Raw genomic sequence first — 21571 nt, forward strand, 5'->3', positions numbered from 1 at the left:
ACCAGATGGACTTCACAGATAATATACAGCATTCCAACCTAAAGCAACAGAATACACATTCTTTTGAGTGCACATCAAACATTCTCCAGAATAGATCACATAGTGGGTCACAAATCAGGTCTCAACTGGTACCAAAAGACTGGAATTATTCTTTGAATATTTTCAGACCACAATGTCTTGAAACTTGAACTCAATCACAAGAGGAAATTTGGAAGAACTCAAACACTTGGCGGTTAAAGAGCATGCTACTAAAGAATGAATGGGTCAACCAGAAAATTAAAGAAGAATTTTTAAAAATTCATGGAAACAACTGGAAATGAAAACACAACCGTTCAAAATTTTAGGATACAGCAAAGGTCATCCTAAGCGGGAAGTACAAAGCAATACAAGCCTTTCTCAAGAAACAAGAAAGGTCTTGAAGCGGGGCTTTTTCCAGATGTGCCTCTCTCCTGGTTTCGTGGAGTTTCCTCACAGCATGGCCCCCAAATGCAAGTCTTCGCTCCCACCTCAAACGAAGAAACAGAGATTACCTCCTGCCCCCAAGCCACAGGAGACGTCGACATCTCAGCACTTGCCTAAGGGAGAAAAAGAACAGCAAGAAGTAACTGAACATATTGATGAAGTACAAAATGAAATAGACAGATTTAATGAACAAGCCAGTGAGGAGATTTTGAAAGTAGAACAGAAATATAACAAACTCCGCCAACCATTTTTTCAGAAGAGGTCAGAATTGATTGCCAAAATTCCCAATTTTTGGGTAACAACATTTGTCAACCATCCACAAGTGTCTACACTGCTTGGGGAGAAAGATGAAGAGGTGCTGCATTATTTGACAAGAGTTAAAGTGACAGAATTTGAAGATATTAAATCAGGTTACAGAATAGATTTTTATTTTGATGAAAACCCTTACTTTGAAAATAAAGTTCTCTCCAAAGAATTTCATCTGAATGAGAGTGGTGATCCATCTTCAAAGTCCACCAAAATCAAATGAAAATCTGGAAAGGATTTGATGAAACGTTCAAGTCAAACACAGAATAAGCCAGCAGGAAGAGACAGCATGAGGAACCAGAGAGCTTCTTCACCTGGTTTACTGACCATTCTGATGCAGGTGCAGATGAGTTAGGAGAGGTCATCAAAGATGATATTTGGCCAAATCCATTACAGTACTACTTGGTTCCCAATATGGATGATGAAGAAGGGGAAGGAGAAGAAGATGATGATGATGATAAAGAAGAAGGATTGGAAGATATCAAAGAAGAAGGAGATGAGGATGAAGGTGAAGAAGATGAAGATGATGATGAAGGGGAGGAAGAAGAGGAGGAGGGAGGAGAAGATGACTAATGGAACACTGATGGATTCCAACCTTCCTTTTTTAATTTTCTTCAGTCCCTGGGAGCAAGTTGCAGTCTTTTTTTTTTTCTCCTCTTGTGCTCATTCGCCCTGTTTTTTGAAGTCTCTTTTCTGTCCCTTTATACCATGGTTCTCAACTTATTCTGGGGGTAAATACCTTGAGCAAACTACAGTGGGAAAAGAATCTCTACCCCTTTCTGTTCCAAATTCATTTTTATCCCTTCTTGTCTCAACAAAAACTTTATGGAATCAACACGACTGTGCTCTGTGGGAAAAAAGAAAAACCTTTTGCTCCCTTAGCTCTGCTGGAAGCTGTAGGGTGCTAGGCCCCTGCCTAGTAGTGCATAGAATTCTAGCGTTTTTCCTCCTTTCTCAGTATATTGGGCTCAGAGATTACACTGTGTCTCTTTGTGAATATGGACAGTTAGCATTTACCAACATGTACTTGTCTACTTTCTCTTGTTTAAAAAAAAAGAAGAAAAAATGGGGTTATAGAAGGTCAGCAAAGAGTGGGTTTGAGATGTTTGGGTGGGTTAAGTGGGCATTTTGACAATATAACTTCTCCTTTGGCATGTTTCATTGTGATGTTTAATGGACATCCTTGCAGTTTAAGATGACAGTTTTTAAAATAAAACTCTCTCCTAATGATGACTTGAGCCCTGCCACTTGATGGGAGAATCAGCAGAACCTGTAGGATCTTATTTGGAATTGACATTCTCTATTGTAATTCTATTCCTGTTTATTTTTAAATTTTCTTTTTGTTTCACTGGAAAGGAAAGATGATGCTCAGTTTTAAACATTAAAACTGTACAAGTTGCTTTTTTACAATAAAACTAAATGTGTACACACACACACACACACACACATACAGAGAGAAAAACAAGAAAGGTCTCAAATACACAACATAACCCTAAACCTAAAGGAGCTGGAGAAAGAAAAGCAAATAAAGCCTAAACCAAGCAGGAGAAGAGAAATAATAAAGATTAGAGCAGAAATCAATGAAATAGAATACAAAAGAACCGTAGAACAGATCAATCAAACTAGAAGCTGGTTCTATGAAAGAATTAAAAGATCAATAAACCCCTTACCAGACTTATCAAAAAAGAAAGGACGCAAATTAATAAAATCATGAATGAAAGAGGAGAGATCACAACCAACACCAAGGAAATACAAACAATTTAAGGACATATTATAAGTAACTATATGTCAGCAAATTAGCTGGAAGAAACAGATGCATTCCTAGAAATTTATAAACTACCAAAACTGAAACAAGAAGAAATAAAAAACCTGAACAGACCATAACCAGCAAGGAAATTGAAACAGTAATCAAAAATCTCCCAACAAACAAGAGTTCAGGGCCAGATGGCTTCCCAGGAGAATTCCACCAAACATTTAAGAAGAACTAATACCTACTCTTCTGAAACTGTTTCAAAAAATAGAAAGGGAAGGAAAAATTCCAAGCTTGTTCTATAATGCCAGCATTACTTTGATTCCAAAACCAGACAAAGGCCCCATCAAAAAGGAGAACTACAGACCAATTTCCCTGATGAACATGGATACTAAAATACTCACCAAGATTCTAGCCAATAGGATCCAACAGTACATTAAAAGCATTATTCACCATAACCAAGTGGGATTTATTCCTGGACTGCAAGGGTGGTTCCACATCTGCAAATCAACCAACAAGACACATCACATTAATAAAAGAAAGAACAAGAACCACATGATCCTCTCAATAGATGCAGAAAAAAACATTTGACAAAGTACAGCATCTTTTCTTGATTAAAAATCTTCATGGTATAGGAACATACTTCAGTATCATAAAAGCCATATACAAAAAGCCCACAGCAAATATCATTCAGTATCATAAAAGCCATATACAAAAAGCCCACAGCAAATATCATTCTCAATGGGGAAAAACTGAGAACCTTCCCCCAAAGGTCAGGAACACAACAGGGATGTCCACTCTTACCACTGTTGTTCAACATAGTACTACAAGTCCTAGCCTCAGCAATCAGGCAACAAAAAGAAATAAAAGGCATCTGAATTGGCAAAGAAGAAGTCAAACTCTCACTGTTTGCAGATGATATGATACTTTATGTGGAAAACCCAAAAGACTGCACCCCAAAGTGCTAGAATTGATACAGGATTCAGCAAGTTGGCAGGATGTAAAATCAATGCATAGAAACCAGTAGCATTTCTATACACTAACAATGAGATAGAAATAAGAGAAATTAAGGAGTTGATCCCATTTACAATTGCACCCAAAACCATAAGATACCTAGGAATAAAGCCAACCAGAGAAGCAAAGGAACTGTACTCTGCAAACTATAGAACATTCATGAAAGAAATTGAGGAAGACACATAGAAATGGAAAAATGTTCCATGCTCATGGATTGGAAGAATAAATACTGTTAAAATGTCTATGCTACCTAGAGCAATTTATACATTGAGTGCAATCCCTATTAAAATACCATCAACATTTTTCAATGAGCTGGAACAAACAATCCTAAAATATGTATAGAACCAGAAAAGACCCTGAATAGACAGAGGATGGTTGAAAAAGAAAACCAGGGACTCCTGGGTGTCTCAGTTGGTTAAGTGTCTACCTTCGGCTCAGGTCATGATTCCAGGGTCCTGGGATCGAGCCCCATATAGAGCCCCACATCAGGCTCCTTGCTCAGTGGGGAGCCTGCTTCTCCCTCTCTGCCTGCTGCTCCCCTTCTTTGTGCTCTCTCTGTGTCAAATGAATAAATAAAATCTTTTAAAAAATTAAAAATTAAGATTGGCAACAGACCTATCCACAGAGACCTGGCAGGCCAGAAAGGACTGGCATGATATCTTCAGAGCACTAAACGAGAAAAATATGCAGCCAAGAATACTATATCCAGCTAGGCTCTCATTGAAAATTGAAGGAGAGATAAAAATCAACCAGGACAAACAAAAACTAAAGGAATTTGCAAACACGAAACCAGCCCTACAAGAAATATTGAAAGGGGTCTTCTAAGCAAAGAGAAAGCCTAAAAGCAGCATGGACCAGAAAGGAATACAGACAATATACAGTAACAGTCACCTTACAGGCAATACAATGGCATTAAATTCATATCTTTCAATAGTTACCCTGAATGTAAATGGGCTAAATGCCCCAATCAAAAGACACAAGCTATCAGATTGGATTAAGAAACAAGACCCATCAATATGCTGTCTGCAAGAGACTCATTTTAGACCCAAAGACATCCCCACATTGAAAGTGAGGGGGTGGAAAAACCATTTACCATGCTAATGGACACCAAAGAAAGCTGGGGTGGCAATCCTTATATCAGAACAATTAGATTTTAAAACAAAGACTGTAATGAGAGATCAAGAAGGACACTATATCCTACTTAAAGGGTCTATCCAACAAGAAGATCTAACAATTGTAAATATCTATGCCCCGAACATGGGAGCAGCCAATTATATAAGGCAATTAATAACAAAAGCAAAGACACATTGACAACAATACAATAATACTGGGGGACTTTAACACCCCCCTGACTGAAATGGACAGATCATCTAAGCAAAAGATCAACAAGGAAATAAAGACTTTAAATGACACACTGGACCAAATGGACTTCACAGATATATTCAGAACATTCCATCCCAAAGCAACGGAATACACATTCTTCTCTAGTGCCCATGGAACATTCTCCAGAATAGATCACATACTAGGTCACAAATCAGGTCTCAACTGGTACCAAAAGATTGGGATTATTCCCTGCATATTTTCAGACCACAATGCTTTGAAACTAGAACTCAATCACAAGAGGAAAGTCAGAAAGAACACAAATACATGGAGGCTAAAGAGAATCCTACTGAAGAATGAATGGGTCAACCAGGAAATTAGAGAAGAATTAAAAAAATTCATGAAAACCAATGAAAATGAAAACACAACTGTTCAAAATCTTTGGGATGCAGCAAAGGCAGTCCTGAGAGGAAAGTATATAGCAATACAAGCCTTTCTCATGAAACAAGAAAAGTCTCAAATACACAACCTAACCCTACACCTAAAGGAGATAGAGCAAAAACAGCAAATAAAGCCTAAACCCAGCAGGAGAAGAGAAGTAATAAAGATCAGAGCAGAAAGCAATGAAATAGAAACCAAAAGAACAGTAGAACAGATCAAAGAAACTAGGAGATGGTTCTTTGAAGGAATTAACAAGATTGATAAACCCCTGGTCAGACTTCTCAAAAAGAAAAGAGAAATGACCCAAATCAACAAAATCATGAATGAAAGAGGAGAGAACACAACCAACACCAAAGAAATACAAACAATTATAAGAACATATTATGAGCAACTATATGCCAGCAAATTAGATAACCTGGAAGAAATCGGTGCATTCCTAAGGAGGTATCAACTACCAAAATTGAACCAGGAAGAAATAGAAAACCTGAACAGACCTATAACCACTAAGGAAATTGAAGCAGTCATCAAAAATCTCCCAAAAAACAAAAGCCCAGGGCCAGATGGCTTCCCAGGGGAATTCTACCAAACATTCAAAGAAGAATTAATACCTATTCTTCTGAAACTGTTCCAAAAAATAGAAATGGAAGGAAAACTTCCAAACTCATTTTATGAGGCCACCATTACCTTGATCCCCAAACCAAAGACCCCATCAAAAAGGAGAATTACAGACCGATATCCTTGATGAACATGGATGCAAAAATTCTCACCAAAATAGTAGCCAATAGGATCCAACAGTACATTAAAAGGATTATTCACCATGACCAAGAGGGATTTATCCCTGGGCTGCAAGGTTGGTTCAAAATCTGCAAATCAATCAACGTGATACAATATATTAGCAAAAGAAAGAACAAGAATCATAGGATCCTCTCAATAGATGCAAAGAAAGCATTTGACAAAGTACAGCATCCTTTCTTGATCAAAACTCTTCAGAGTATAGGGATAGAGGGTACATACCTCAATATCAAAAAAGTCATCTATGAAAAACCCACAGCGAATATCATTCTCAATGGGGAAAAGCTGAGAGCTTTCCCCCTAAGGTCAGGAACATGGCAGGGATGTCCACTATCACCACTGCTATTCAACATAGTATTAGAAGTCCTAGCCACAGCAATCAGACAACAAAAAGAAATCAAAGGCATCCAAATCGGCAGAGAGGAAGTCAAACTCTCACTCTTTGTAGATGATATGATACTGTATGTGGAAAACCCAAAAGACTTCACCCCAAAACTGCTAGAACTCATACAGGAATTCAGTAAAGTGGCAGGATATAAAATCAATGCACAGAAATCAGTGGCATTCCTATACACCAACAACAAGACAGAAGAGAGACAAATCAAGGAGTCGATCCCATTTACAATTGCACCCCAAACCATAAGAAACCTAGGAATAAATCTAACCAAAGAGGAAAGGATCTGTACTCAGAAAACTATAAAATACTCCTGAAAGAAATTGAGGAAAACACAAAGAAATGGAAAAACATTCCATGCTCATGGATTAGAAGAAAAAACACTGTGAAGATGTCAATGCTACCTAGAGCAATCTATACATTCAATGCAATCCCCATGAAAATACCATCCACTTTTTTCAAAGAAATGGAACAAATAATCCTAAAATTTGTATGGAACCAGAAAAGACTCCGAATAGCCAGAGGAATGTTGGAAAAGAAAAGCAAAGCTGGCGACATCACAGTTCCGGACTTCCAGCTCTATTACAAAGCTGTCATCATCAAGACAGTAATGGTACTAGCACAGAAACAGACACATAGATCAATGGAACAGAATAGAGAGCCCAGAAATGGACCCTCAACTCTATAGTCAACTCATCTTTGACAAAGCAGGAAAGAATGTCCAATGGAAAAAGACAGTCTCTTCAACAAATGGTGTTCAGAAAATTGGACAGCCACATGCAGAAGAATGAAACTGGACCATTTCCTTACACCACACACAAAAATAGAGTCCAAACGGTTGAAAAACCTAGGTGTGAGACAGGAGTCCATCAAAATCCTAAAGGAGAACACAGGCAGCAACGTCTTCGATCTCAGCCGCAGCAACTTCTTCATCGCCAAAGGCAACGAAGCAAGGTCAAAAATGAACTATTGGGATTTCATCAAGATAAAAAGCTTTTGCACAGCAAGAGAAACAGTCCACAAAACCAAAAGACAACCGACAGAATGGGAGAAAATATTTGCAAATGACATATCAGATAAAGGGCTAGTATCCAAAATCTATTAAGAACTTATGAAACTCAACACCAAAAGAATAAATAACCCACTCAAGAAATGGGCAGAAGACATGAACAGACATTTTTCCAAAGAAGACATCCAAATGGCCAACAGACACATGAAAAAATGTTTCACATCACTTGTCATCAGGAAATACAAATCAAAGCCACAATGAGATACCACCTCACACCAGTCAGAATGGCTACAATTAACAAGTCAGGCAACAACAGATGCTGGTGAGGATGCAGAGAAAGGGGAACCCTCTTACACTGTTGGTGGGAATGCAAGCTGGTATAGCCACTCTGGAAAACAGGATTGAAGTTCCTCAAGAAGTTCAATATAGAGCTACCCTATGACCCAGCAATTGCACTAGTAGGTATTTACCCCAAGGGTACAAATGTAGTGATCTGAAGGGGCACTTGCACCCCAATGTTTATAGCAGCAATGTCCACAATAGCCAAACTATGGAAAGAACTGAGATGTCCATGGACAGATGAATGGATAAAGAAGATGTGGTATATATTTAGAATGGAATATTACTCAGCCATCAGAAAGGATGAATACTTACCATTTACAACAATGTGGATGGAACTGGAGGGAATTATGCTAAGCAAAATAAGTCAATCAGAGAAAGGTAATTATCATATGGTTTCAATCATATGTGGAATATAAGAAACAGCACAGAGGATCATAGTGGAAGGGAGGAAAAACTGAATGGAAAGAAATCAGAGAGGGAGACAAACCATGAGAGACTCTTACATATAGGAAACAAACTTCGGGTTGCTGGAGGAGAGATGGGGGGTGATGGGATAATTGGGTGATGGGCATTAAGGAGAGCATATGATGTGATGAACACTGGGTGTTATATGCAACTGATGAATTATTGAACTCTACTTCTAATGAATTATTGAACTGTGAAACTAATGATGTACTGTATGTTCGCTAATTGAATTTAATTTTAAAAAATAGAGGAGAGATAATGCCTATTCTTCTCAAACTATTCACAAAAACAGAAGAGGAAAGAAAATTTCCAAATTCATTCTATGAGGCCAGCATTACTTTGATACCAAAACCAAATAAAGACACCACAAAAAAAAAGAGAACTACAGGCCAATATCTCTGATGAACATAGATGCAAAAATCCTCAGCAAAATACTAGCAAACAGACACCAACAATATATTTTTTAAAAATTCACCACGATCAAGTGGGTTTTATTCCTGGGATTCAAAGGTGGTTCAATATTCACAAATCAATCAATGTGATACATCACGTCAATAAGAGAAAAAATAAAAATCATATAATCATTTCAGTAGAACAGAAAAAGCATTTGACAAAGTACAACATCCATTCATGATACTCAGCCATCAGCATGCATGGGACTGGAGGAGATTATGCTAAGCAAAATAAGTCAAGCAGAGAAAGTCAATTATCATATGGTTTCACTTATCTGTGGAACATAAAGAATAGCATGGAGGACATTAGGAGAAGGAAGGGAAAAATTAAGTGGGGGAATCAGAGGGAGAGACGAACCATGAGAGACTATGGACTCTGAGAAACAAACAGGGTTTTAGAGGGGAGGGGGAAGGGGGGATTGGTTAGCCCCATGATGGGTATTAAGGAGGGCATATACTTCATGGAGCACTGGGTGTTATATGAAAACAGTGGATCATGGATCACCACATCAAAAACTAATGATGTATTGTATGGTGACTAACATAACATAATAAAATTTTTTAAAAAAGATTTCTACTTAAATATTTTTTTAAAAGCCCTCAAGAAGTAGGTTTAGAAATAACATATCTCAACATTATAAAGGCCATCTATGAAAAACCCACACCTAACAGCATACTAAATGGGTAAAAACCGAGAACTTTACCTCTAAGGTCAGGAACAAGACAAGGATGTCCACTCTTACCGCTGTTATTTAACATAGTACTGGAAGTCCTAGTCACAGCACTTGGACAGAAAAAAGAAATAAAAGGCATCCAAATCAGCAAAAAAGAAGTCAAACCTTCACTATTTACAGACAATATGATACAAAGCCCAAAAGACTCTACCAAAAACTTGCTAGAACTGATACATGAATTCAGTAGAGTTGCGAGATACAAAGTCAATGTGCAGTAATCTGTTGTATTTCTATACACTAATAATGAAGCAGCAGAAAGAAAAATTAAGGAATAAATCCCATATACAATTGCACCAAAAAACAAGATACCTAGGAATAAACCTAACCAAAGAGATCGGTACTCTGAAAACTATAGAACGTGGATGAAAGAAATTGAAGATGACACAAAGAAATGGAAAAATTGTCCATGCTCATTGATTGGAAGAATATTGTTAAAATGTCTATACTACCTAAAGCAACTTACACATTTAATGCAATCCTTATAAAAATACAAAAAGTATTTTTCACAGAACTAGAACAAAAGATCCTAACATTTATATGGAACCACAAAAGACCCCAAATAGCAAAAGCAATTTTTAAAAAGAAAAACAAAGCTGGAGGTATCACAATTCCAGACTTCAAGTTATATTACAAAGCTGTAGTGATCAAAAGAGTATGATACTAACACAAAAACGGACACATAGGTCAATGGAACAGAATAGAAAAACCAGAAATGAACCCACATCTATATGGTCAATTAATCTTCCACAAAGCAGGAAGGAACATGCAATGGGAAAAAGTCTCTTCAACAAATGCTGTTGGGAAAAGTGGACAGCAACCTGCCAAATAATGAAACTGGACCACTTTCTTACACCATAAACAAAAATAAATTTGAAATGGATTAAAGACCTAAATGTGAGACTTAAAACCATAAAAATCCTAGAGGAGAACACAGGCAGTAACCTCTTTGACATCAGTCACAGCAACTTCTTTCTAGACACATCTCCAGAGGCAAGGAAAACAAAAACAAAAATAAACTATTGGTACTTCATCAAGATAAAAAGCTTCTGCACAGCAAAGGAAACAGTCAACAAAACTAAAAGGCAGTTGACAGAATGAGAGAAGACATTTGCAAATGACATATCAGATAAAGAGATAGTATCCAACATCTATAAAAAACTTATCAAACTCAACACTCAAAAAATGAATAATCCAGTTAAGAAAGGGGCAGAAGACATGAATAGACGTGTCTCCAGAGAAGACATCTGGATGGTATAAAAAGATGTTCAACATCACTGATAATCAGGAAAATACAAATCAGAACTACAATAAGATATCACCTCACACCTGTCAGAATAGCTAAAATCAACAACACAAGAAACAACAGGTGTTGGAGAGGTTGTGGAGACAAAGGAAGCCTAGCGCACTGTTGTTGGGAAGGCAAACTGGTGCAGCCACTCTGGAAAACAGTATGGAGGTTCCCCAAAAAGTAAAAATAGAACTACCCTATTTTCCAGCAATTGCACAACTAGTTATTTACCAAAGAATATGAAAATACTAATTCAAAGGGATGTATGCACTCCTATGTTTATTGCAGCATTATTTACAGTAGCCAAACCATGGAAGCAGCCTAAGTGTCCACTGACAGATGAATGAATAAAAAAATATATATATATATATATATATATATATATATATATATATATATATATACCACAGTGGAATATTATTCAGCTATAAAAGAAATGAAATCTTGCCATTTGCAACAGCATGGATGGAACTAAAGAGTATAATGCTAAGTGAAATAAGCCAGTCAGAGAAAGACAAATACCACATGATTTCACTCATATGTGTATTTTAGGAAACAAAACAGTGACTAAGGAGAAAAAAAAGACACAAATCAAAAAACAGACTCTTGACTCTAAAGAACAAACAGATGGTTACCAGAGGGGAGGTGGGTGGCTGGATGCATGAAATAGGTGATGGGGATTAAGAGTACACTCACCTTGATGAGCACTGAGTAGTATTTGGAACTGTTGAATCATTATACTGTACACCTGAAACTAATATAATACTCTATGTCAACTACACTGGAATTAAAATAAATAAAAATAATTTTAAATAAATAATTAAAAAAAGTCATGTCAGCATCATAAATCCCTTTTATGATGCAATAAGAAGGGGACAGTAGTCCTTCTGTAACATTCTTGCCAAAACACAAAACTTCTATATAATTATGAGAATATATCAAGCAATCTCAAATCAAGGAACATTATACAAAATAACAAACCAATTCTATTAAAATTGTTAAGGTCAGGAAAGATAAGGAAAGACCTAGGAACTGTCACAAATTGTTGGAGACTTAAGGAAACATGGTAACTAAATGCAACACTAGATTGGATGCCAGACCAGGAAAAGGACATTAATGGAAAAGTTGGTAATTAATCTGTAGATTAGTTAATAGCATTGTATTAATGTTAATTTTTTGGGTTTCAATTATTTACCTGGTTATGTAAGATGTTAACACTAAAGTAAAGTGGCTGAAAAATATACAAGTATTCTTGTACTCTCTTTGCAACTTCTATGTGAGTCTAAAATGTTTTCAAAATAAAGAGTTAAAAAAAAGAAACTGTGTTAACACAAAGAAATATGTGTCTATTATTACTAGAGTTCCAGAAAAACTTACCCCGGGTTTTAATCTTTTATTGTAAGCTGCTTTGCCAATCGTTGGAAACCAACCCAGCCTTAATTTGCTCCCTTCTTAATAAGGGCATTTCCTAAGGCCTCCCATTTCCTATGACGTGGGCATACAGATCTGGGAAGGAAGTTTGGCCTTCAGGAAGCTTTCAATATTTACCAAGAAATAATGGATAATAGACCCAGCCCTTAAGACAAGGTTTTTCTATTAGCTTATCAGTGGTTCTGCAGAATCTATAATCTGTTACTCAAATCACCCTCTACTTCCTTTACTTCTGGAGAAAATAGCCAAGAAATCTTACCCAAACCACAAATAGTAAAACCCAATTTTGAGAAACAGATTAATCACTATATTTTTTTGAAGTGTGTGTGTGTGTGTGTGTGTGTGAGATCTCTTCTTTAAGGAGAGTTCCTAAAAAAGGTCAAATGTTCTGACCATCTTCACCACTCTCTAGTTTAGATACTACTCTCATGTACTGCTATGCCACTATTCTTCCTTCACTCTTATTAAATGGTATCATAATTGTCTATTTCTCTGTGTGAACAGGCATCATGCCAATTTTGTTTATCATTTTATTCCTAAGCACATAGCAGAATGCAAGAATATAACACACGTTCAACCAAGTGTTTTTTGGCAGCCACATGGGGTTCAGGGGAGCCCCAAAACCAAAGTGAAGAAGCTGAGGCCCAGAAAGTTGCTAGCAGCAGTAGTGAATGACAGGAAGGCATCCAGTTCAGTCTGTGATTGAGCATCTATAGCTGTGTGAGGAATACGACTGTCTGAAGAAAATGAAAACATTCTCCAGCATGTGGTGATGTGTAAGTATAACTACATGTCCAGGTGGATGACTGCCAAAATATCTCATAACATACCCAAAGAGTGACATGGAGATTGACATCATCAACATGGCCAAATAAGACGTCCTTCACTCATATTCCACCCTAACAACAATTTAGCATCCATTGATGGACAAAATTGCCTTTGTGGGAGGTTTGGGATTCAAGTAGGAAACTGTGACTCTGCAGTTCAGTCCAGACTGAGAAGAACAATTTTGAGAAGACAGGTCCATACACAGGCAGCTAACTCACCAGCTGTCATCCTGGCTACAGACCTGGAAACAGCACTGTACCCATGAGAACCTGTCCAAAGCACCATTTGTCTTTGGTTCTGCCACCAGTACCATTTGCCAAGAATCTGGAAGGACATGCACACTCACTTGTGCAGAGCCAGCTCTGCAGACCTCAGTCTTGGCTGTGGAACCTGAAACAGCCCTGGGGCTCAGTTCTAGCCCTTCTCAGCCACAGTCCAGAGTGAGTCTTACCTATCCAGGGACCCATCTAATGACAGCTGTCTACACCCTTGGTAATTGGCTCACTGTCTGAGGACCCCTGAAGAAGACCCTCCTCCAGGACCACTCTACTGGAGGCAATCCCATACACCCATGGCCTGGACAGGATGCACACACACCCAAGCCCCTGGTAACAAGCCCATCAACCACAGTCACCACTCTAGACCTAGTAACAGCCTCATCATCAGCTCCAACCCAGTACAACTGTAATTCCAGAGAATCCCATCAGCCTGGGGAACTGACAAGAGAAGGTCTTTTTACCTGCTAAAGCCAGTTGTTTTTTACAGAAACAGAAAAGGCAATGTGTGTGAAACTACATATAGCCAAAGCAATCTTGAGGACAAAGCTGGACGCTTCATACTTCCTGGTTTCAAACTATATTACAAAGCAATAGTCATCAAAGCAATATACTACTGGCACAAAAACAGACACATAGATCAATGGAATAAAAATGACAGCCCAAACATAAACCCATATATATGGTTAATGAATATTTGACAAGGAAGCCAAGAATACTCAATGGGAAAAGGATAATCTTTTTAATAAATGTTGCTGGGAAAACTGGACATTCACATGCAAAAGAATGAAATTGGATCTCTGTCTTATACCACTCACAAAAATTAACTCTAAATGGATTAAGAACTTAAGATCTAAAACCAAGTAACTCCTAGAAAAAAAAAACATAAGGGAAAAGCTCGTTGACATTGGTCTTGACAAGGATATTTTGGATATTACATCAAAAGCATAAACCACAAAAGCAAAAATAAACAAATGGGACTACATCAAACTAAAAAGCTTCTGCATAGCAATAGAAATAACAACAAATGAAAGACAACTTATGGAATGGGAGAAAATATTTGCAAACTATATATATTAAATAAGTGATTAATATCCAAAATATATAAGGAACTCATACAACTCAATAGCATACATACACATAATTAAAACATGGGCAGAGGAACTGAATAAACATTTTCCCATGAAAACTTACCAAAAACCCACAGATACATGAAAAGGTGCTCAGTATCAGTGATCAATGAAATGCAAATCAAAAACACAATGGGATATTACCTCCCACTTTTAGAATGGCTATCTTCAAAAAAACAAGAGATAAGTATTACAAGGATATGGAGAAAGGGTACCCTTGTGCACTATTAGTGGTAATGTAAATTGGTTCAGCCACTATGGAAAACAGTATGGAGGTCCCTCAAAATATTAAAAATAGAACTACAGTATGATTCAGCAATCCTACTTCTGGGTATATATCTGAAGGAAACAAAATCACTGTCTTGAAAAGACATTTGCCCTCCCATATCCACTGCAGCATTGTTCAGTAGAGCCAAGACTTGGAAACAACTTAAGTGTCCACCAACAGATGAATGGATAAAATAAATATTGGTCAAAGGGTACAAACTTCCAGTTGTAAGATGAATAAGTTCTGGGGATCTAATATACATGATAGTAAATAGTTAACAATAATATTTCCTTGAAAGTTGCTAAAGAGATCTTAAACATTCTCACCACAAAAAGAAAAAAAAAGTATAATTACATGAGGTGAAGGATGTGTTAGCTAATCTTATTGTGGTAATCATTTAACAAAGCAAATCATCACAGTGTATACCCTAAATTTACATGTTATATGTCAATTATATCTCAATAGCCTGGGGAGAATATTTGTTGACTGAATATAATAATATATGAAGATATATATCTATTCTTGGGGTGCCTGGGTGGCTCAGTTGGTTAAGCAACTGCCTTCGGCTCAGGTCATGATCCTGGAGTCCCGGGATCGAGTCCTGCATTGGGCTCCCTGCTCAGCAGGGAGTCTGCTTCTCCCTCTGACCCTCTCATGCTCTCTCTCTCTATCTCATTCTCTCTCTCTCAAATAAATAAATAAAATCTTTAAAAAAAGAAATATATCTATTCTCCCTATAGCTGGTAACTAAATAGCAACAATTCCTAAATCATTCCTTCATGTAAGAATCAGATTTAAGTCTGTGTTCAAAAAACATATCCAAGGGGCACCTGGGTGGCTCAGTCGGTTAAGTATCTGCCTTCATTATCCCAGAGTCCTGGGATTGAGTCCTGCATCAGGCTCCTTGCTCAGTGGGGAGCCTGTTTCTCCCTATGCCTGCCACTCTCCCTGCTTGTGCGCTCTCTCTCTCTCTCTCTCTCTCTCTCTGTCTCTCTGACAAATAAATAAAATCTTTAAAAAAAAGCATACCCAAGTTTCAATTAGAAAAGTTTCCCTGAAAATTAGATTGTCCCCAGAATACACAGCCTATTTTCTAGTAGCCTGAGGGATAAACTATACTTTTATTATTTTGCAAAGTATATGAGGAAAGCATTAACAATTTGGTTGAATTTCATCTGTGAGAATGCTCCAGCTCTGACCCAAGCAATAAAGCATATCAGAACCTTAGTTTGACATTCAGATCACTACTGACATTTTCTTTCTTTACCTTTAGGGTTTCTTAGTCCTACAAATCCTGAAGAGGGACCTTTGTACTATAACTATAGTTGGAACATTCTTTTGAGTATCTCAGCAGGCTTCTCTCCTGGAGAGGAATCCATTTGAGACACCTTAAAGGAAGCCTCCCACTCAGGTTGAGAGCAGAGATTATGCACATGTGTCCAAGGTAGACAACTAATACTTGTGGATGATCCCTAGGTTAGTCTCTAGCCCATCTCATCTTCCTAAGAGTCCTTGTACATTTTCTTCTATCCTTTCCTTCTATGAGTAGTGTCCCTGTAATTAATATCCTAATCAGTCCTCTGAGGCACCAGCTCACGTATTGTTAGCATGTTAGGCTAATAAGTAAAGTGTCTGAGTATAATTATTTTTCAATATTTTCATTAAAAGAAAGCAGTGCTCCGTAACAAACTCAACTGAAAGAAGATAAATGCTTAGTTCATCTTTTGGACTCTCTTTTTTCAGCATATGACACTTTAACATCCCAGATCACTTCATGATTTTCTGTAATTATTAAGGTCTCTTTATCTTGCAGGGAGACTGTCAGACAGCTCTATAGGCACTAATGAGGCCCAGGTCCAGGTGCAAAGCCCAGGCACACCACACAACCTCTCTACCCCATGGGCACAAACTGCACCTGAACTGTTCTTACTAAGACTTATGACACCAAATGTGTGGGTTTTTCCAAACACTAATCAATTCTCCAACTCTCCAGACACCCATACCCAGAGTTAGTCTCAGACTCCACAGGTTTAAGGGTTCAGTCATACAAGACTGTCCCCACTTCAGATGCTAGCCACAAGTCCAGGTTGTTACTGTCCCCACTTCAGATGCTAGTCACAAGTCAAAAGTCCAGCTTCTGAATGACTGGCCATAAATTTGGAAGTTCCCTCAACCCCCTCCTCAGATTCGATAATTCACTAAAACAACTCACAGAACTCAGGAAAATACTTTACTTGCTATTGCCAGTTTATTATTAAGAATACCACACAGGAAGAGCGAAATAGAAGAGGTACATAGGGCAAGGCATGGGGGAAGGGGCAAGAAGCTTTCATGTCTCTAGTCTCACTACCATCCCAGCACCTCAATTTATTCACCAACCCAGAAACTCTCCAAACCCCATCATTTAGCAATTTTTATGGAAGTTTCATTACATAGGCATTATTGGGCAAGTCATTGGCCACTGGTAATTAACTCAATCTCCAATCCCTCTCCACTCCACAGAGGTGGGGGATGGGGGGTGAGACTGAAAATTCTAACCCTCTAATAATGCCTTTCATAGTGTTCCTGGCTATCTGAAGCTATTTAGGGGCCCCAGCTACATCATCTCATTGGCCTGCAAAGGACACTCTTATTGTTCCAGAGATTACAAGGGTTTTAGGAACTATGTACCAGGAACTGGAAATAAGGACCACAGATTTATTTTTTATTATATGATAGCAACTTAATTCTTACCTCAGTTATGCCATCCATGCAAACTCTTGGCCTCAGGTACTGATCTAACAATATAGAGTGGATTAAATTTTAGAAATTCATCATTAAAATTTGAAAAAACATATAAAGGCATGTTACTGAAAGGTTCAGCAGCAGCATCTTTATTTACAAAAAGTACTGTAACAGTATAAAAGCAGTCATAGGATCTGAAAAATAGGGTTCACTACTGGACCTACTAAGTCCTAAGAGCAAATCACTCTGAGCTTTGTTTTTCTTACCTGGTTTGTAAAATGAGAGATAATCCACTTTATCTTATACACTTTCTTTATGTCCCAAATTAGATAATATATATATTGTGCTTGGATAACTGAATAAAGTGTTTTTTGAAAATATTCTACAACGGATAAGATTTCATATTTGGTTTCCAGAAAATTGTTCAATTTGACCAAACAAGTAACCCTATTAGGAAGAAACTCTTCTATTGTATTTCCTGCTATTTATACCACTCTGATATTGCCATTTTGAAATTTCACCATTAGCCTATTTATTCCACTTCAGTTTTGAAAATAGTCACTAGCTAGTTCTACCTAGCTGTAAATGTTTTCTGAAAACCACTGTGCTTTGAAATGCTGAGCAGCAGATTCATAAGTTATTAAAATTTTATAAACATGATTTTATTTCAGAATTGTATTTTATATATTTATTTGTATAAATATGTATATAAATATAAATTTATATAAACAAGGAACAGGAGATTTGTCTGACCTTTGTCCCTGGTTCCTGAAAGTTACCCTCCAAATTCTTGGAATTTCCTCAGTGATAGGAGTGTCTTTGTTTTTCAAGGTAGGTCCTTCAAACCAAACTTGATAGTTTATACGGATAAGGTAACTCATGGTGGGCCCCTAGATAGTTTATGATAATGAGATGATTCAGGATCAGGGTTGGCCACACGGAGAGACCAGTCATGTGATTAGACGGTTGGGGCTTTGAGCCACATGACACTAGCATGAATTCCAGGAAAGGTAGTAAACTAGAGATTAAGTTCAATCTCCTGGCCAATGATTCAATCAATCATGCCTATGTAATGAAACCCCAATAAAATTTTGACACCAAAGTTCAGGTAAATTCCCCTGATTAACAGTACTCAGTGCAAACTGTTACACATCAATGAGCTGGGAGGGCAATGTGTCCTGACTCTGCCGAGAAAGTACACGAAAGCTTTGCATTTTAAACCCTCCCAGACTTCTCCCTACATGCTTCTTCTTTTGGGTTTCCTGATTTGTGTCTCATTTTTTTGTTTGGTTTTTGCTATCATGAAATTTTTATAAAAAAATATAGCACTTTCCTGAATTGTGAGTTGTTCTAGTGAATTACTGAAACAGAGGAAGTAGTGGAAATCCCCAAATTTGCAGCCAGTTGGTCAGAAGTGTGGATGTCCTGGGAACCCTCACTTCCTCACTGTTCTTCTAACTAAAACATTGATTATTATCAGTCAATTTTTTAACATACTTGAAACATCCTTTTGCTTCTTTTCCATCAATGTCATTCCTGTGTTTCCTTCAAAATTCAGCTATCTTTATTATTTTTTCAAGGCTAATTGTGGTTACAAAGTTGATGGCATTCTGTCTAGCACTGTAAGCATACATGATTTATCTCCCATATAGTGTATACAAACCATGAGGGCATGTGTTCTACTCGGTTTTTTTATTTTCCTGCTGGGACACAAAATAATCTGTAACTAGAACAAATTAATTTGTAATTTATAGCTTCATTCCATGATTATGACAAAATTTTGTCAAAATACATCTTTCAGAGAATATGCTAAACTTCAATTCTTGGTCTTGTTATTCTACCCTCAAACAGCTATTAATGACTTCATACACATATATGTGTATGTATGTATGTATACAGAGGGAAAGAAAGAAAGAGGGGAAAATTTATTTAAAGGAATTGAACATGATTGTGTAGGCTTGGCAAGTCCAAAATACGATGGGTAGGCCAGCATGCTGGAACTCAGGGAAGAGTTGCAGATTGAGTTTAAAGACAGCCTACTAGCAAAATTCCTTCTTCCTTAGGGAAGGGTTGGGGAGAGGGATCAGTCTTTGTTCTGTTAAGGCTTTCAACTAATTAGATGAGACATGCCCACTCATATTATAGAGGGCAATCTGCTTTACTCAAAATCTACCAATTTAAATGTTAATCTCATCCAAAATTTAAATGTTAATCTCAAAAAACATCCAGAATAAGGTTTGACCAAATATCTGTGCACCATGGCCCAGCCAAACTGACATATAAAGTTAACTATCACATTTCTTATCTTTCTTTTCTTTGCTACATTCTTGAACTCATTTTTTTTTAAGGAGAACTGAGTAGGAGGAAGAAAAGAGGGATAAAAGAAATATGTCGGGGGTGGAGCAAGATGGCGGAGGAGTAGGAGACCTGGATTTCGTCTGGTCTCAGGAATTCAGCTGAATAGGGATCAAAACATTCTGAACACCTACAAACTCAACAGGAGATCAAAGAGAAGAATAGCAACAACTCTCTGAACAGAAAAGCGACCACTTACTGGAAGGTAGGACCTGCGGAGAAGTGAATCCAAGGTGATATTTGGGAGGATAGACGGTGGGGGAGGGGGCCTCTGTCGGCCGCTTCTGGCAAGTGATAAAGCTGTGGAGCACAAAATCAGAACACTTAGAAGTCGGCTCCACTCAGGGACGTTGCTCCAGTGGCTAAGCGGCGGGGGGGGGGGGGGGGAACCCTTGCGGGACAGTGTGGTCTCAGGACCCTCGGGGTCACAGAAAGACCGGGGGTGCCTGAGTGTGGCAGAGCTCCCAGGTATAAGAGCAGGGAAGCCAGCTGCAGAGACGGAGCTGAGGCGTGAGCTCTCAGCTCGGGATTGCCATAAACTGTGATCTGCGGCCCAGTGGGGCCACTGCTCCTCCAGCAGGGACCCAACAAGTGGCAAATCCAGGGAGACTCCCCTTCCTCCCCCAGGAGGTGCAGCGTGGGACCGCACCAACAGGGATCTGCTGGGTTTGGAGACTCCACACCGAGTTGGGTGCCAGAGATAGAAATGCTCGGTCACAGGCTGGTGAGCACAGAGTGCGGCCGGAGACCGGGGACACGGGAGTGACTGACTGCTTTTCTCTGGGGGCGCATTGAGGAGTGGGGCCCCAAGTTCTCAGCTCCTCCAGGCGGAGAATGGGAAGCCACCATTTTCACTCTGGTCCTCCAAAGCTGTACAGAAAGCTTGCAGGGAACAAAAGCTCCCAAGAGCAAACCCCGCAACCCCAGACAGGCAAGGGCGGGACAATTCCGCCTCCGGCAAAGACATTTGGGAACCAGAGCAACAGGCCCCTGCCCCAGAAGATCAGCATGAACAGCCAGCCAAGACCAAGTTACCGATCAAGGAGAACGGGAGAACTCCAGCGCTAGGGGAATACTGCACATAGAATTCATGGCTTTTTTACCATGATTCATTAGTATTTCAAAGTTAATTTTTTTAACTGTTTTTTTTTAATTTTTCTTTTTCCCTTTTTCAAACAACATCTAATCAATCCCTTTTTGAAAAAAAAAATTTATTTTTCATTTTTAGAGTCATATTCTATCCCTTCATAGTAGATACCTTTATTTTTGGCATATATATATAAATTGTTCTCTCTTTCAAATTTTGAGATACAGTTTCTTCTAACAGATCAAAATATACCCTAAATCACTAGTGTATGGCTTTGTCCTAGTCTCCTGCCTGATCACATTCTCTCCCTTTTTTTCTTTTTTTTTAAATCTTCTTTCTTTTTTCAAGCAACTTCTTATCTTATCAATCCTTTTATAAAATCTTTTATAATTTTCATCTTTAATGTCATCTTCCAGCCCTTCATTGTATCAACCCTTATTTTGTACATATATAAGTCTTTCTTTCTTTAAAATTTTGGGAGGCACTTTCTTCTAACAGAACAAAAGACACACAAAATCTAGTGTGTGGCACTGATGTATGCACTAGACTGATCATATTTGATCATATTCTGTTTTTTTTAGTTTGGTTCTGTTTTTGTTTGTTTTCATCTTTTTCTTTTTTCTTTTTTTTTCTTTTTTCTTTCTTTCCCTTTCTTTTCCCCTGGTTTCAGGTCTCTTCTGATTTGTTTAGAGTATATTTGCTGG

At 38.0% G+C, this 21571-nt stretch overlaps 1 pseudogene; it reads left to right on the forward strand.

The window, feature by feature from the left end:
- Positions 1-475: 475 nt before the first annotated feature.
- On the forward strand, positions 476-1596 carry LOC112836264 (protein SET-like; annotated as a pseudogene).
- Positions 1597-21571: the final 19975 nt, after the last annotated feature.

The sequence above is a fragment of the Callorhinus ursinus genome, unplaced genomic scaffold (assembly GCF_003265705.2).
Source record: "Callorhinus ursinus isolate GAN/ISIS: 27379988/994484 unplaced genomic scaffold, GSC_fseal_2.0 scaffold39, whole genome shotgun sequence".
In the NCBI taxonomy this organism is placed as follows: domain Eukaryota; kingdom Metazoa; phylum Chordata; class Mammalia; order Carnivora; family Otariidae; genus Callorhinus; species Callorhinus ursinus.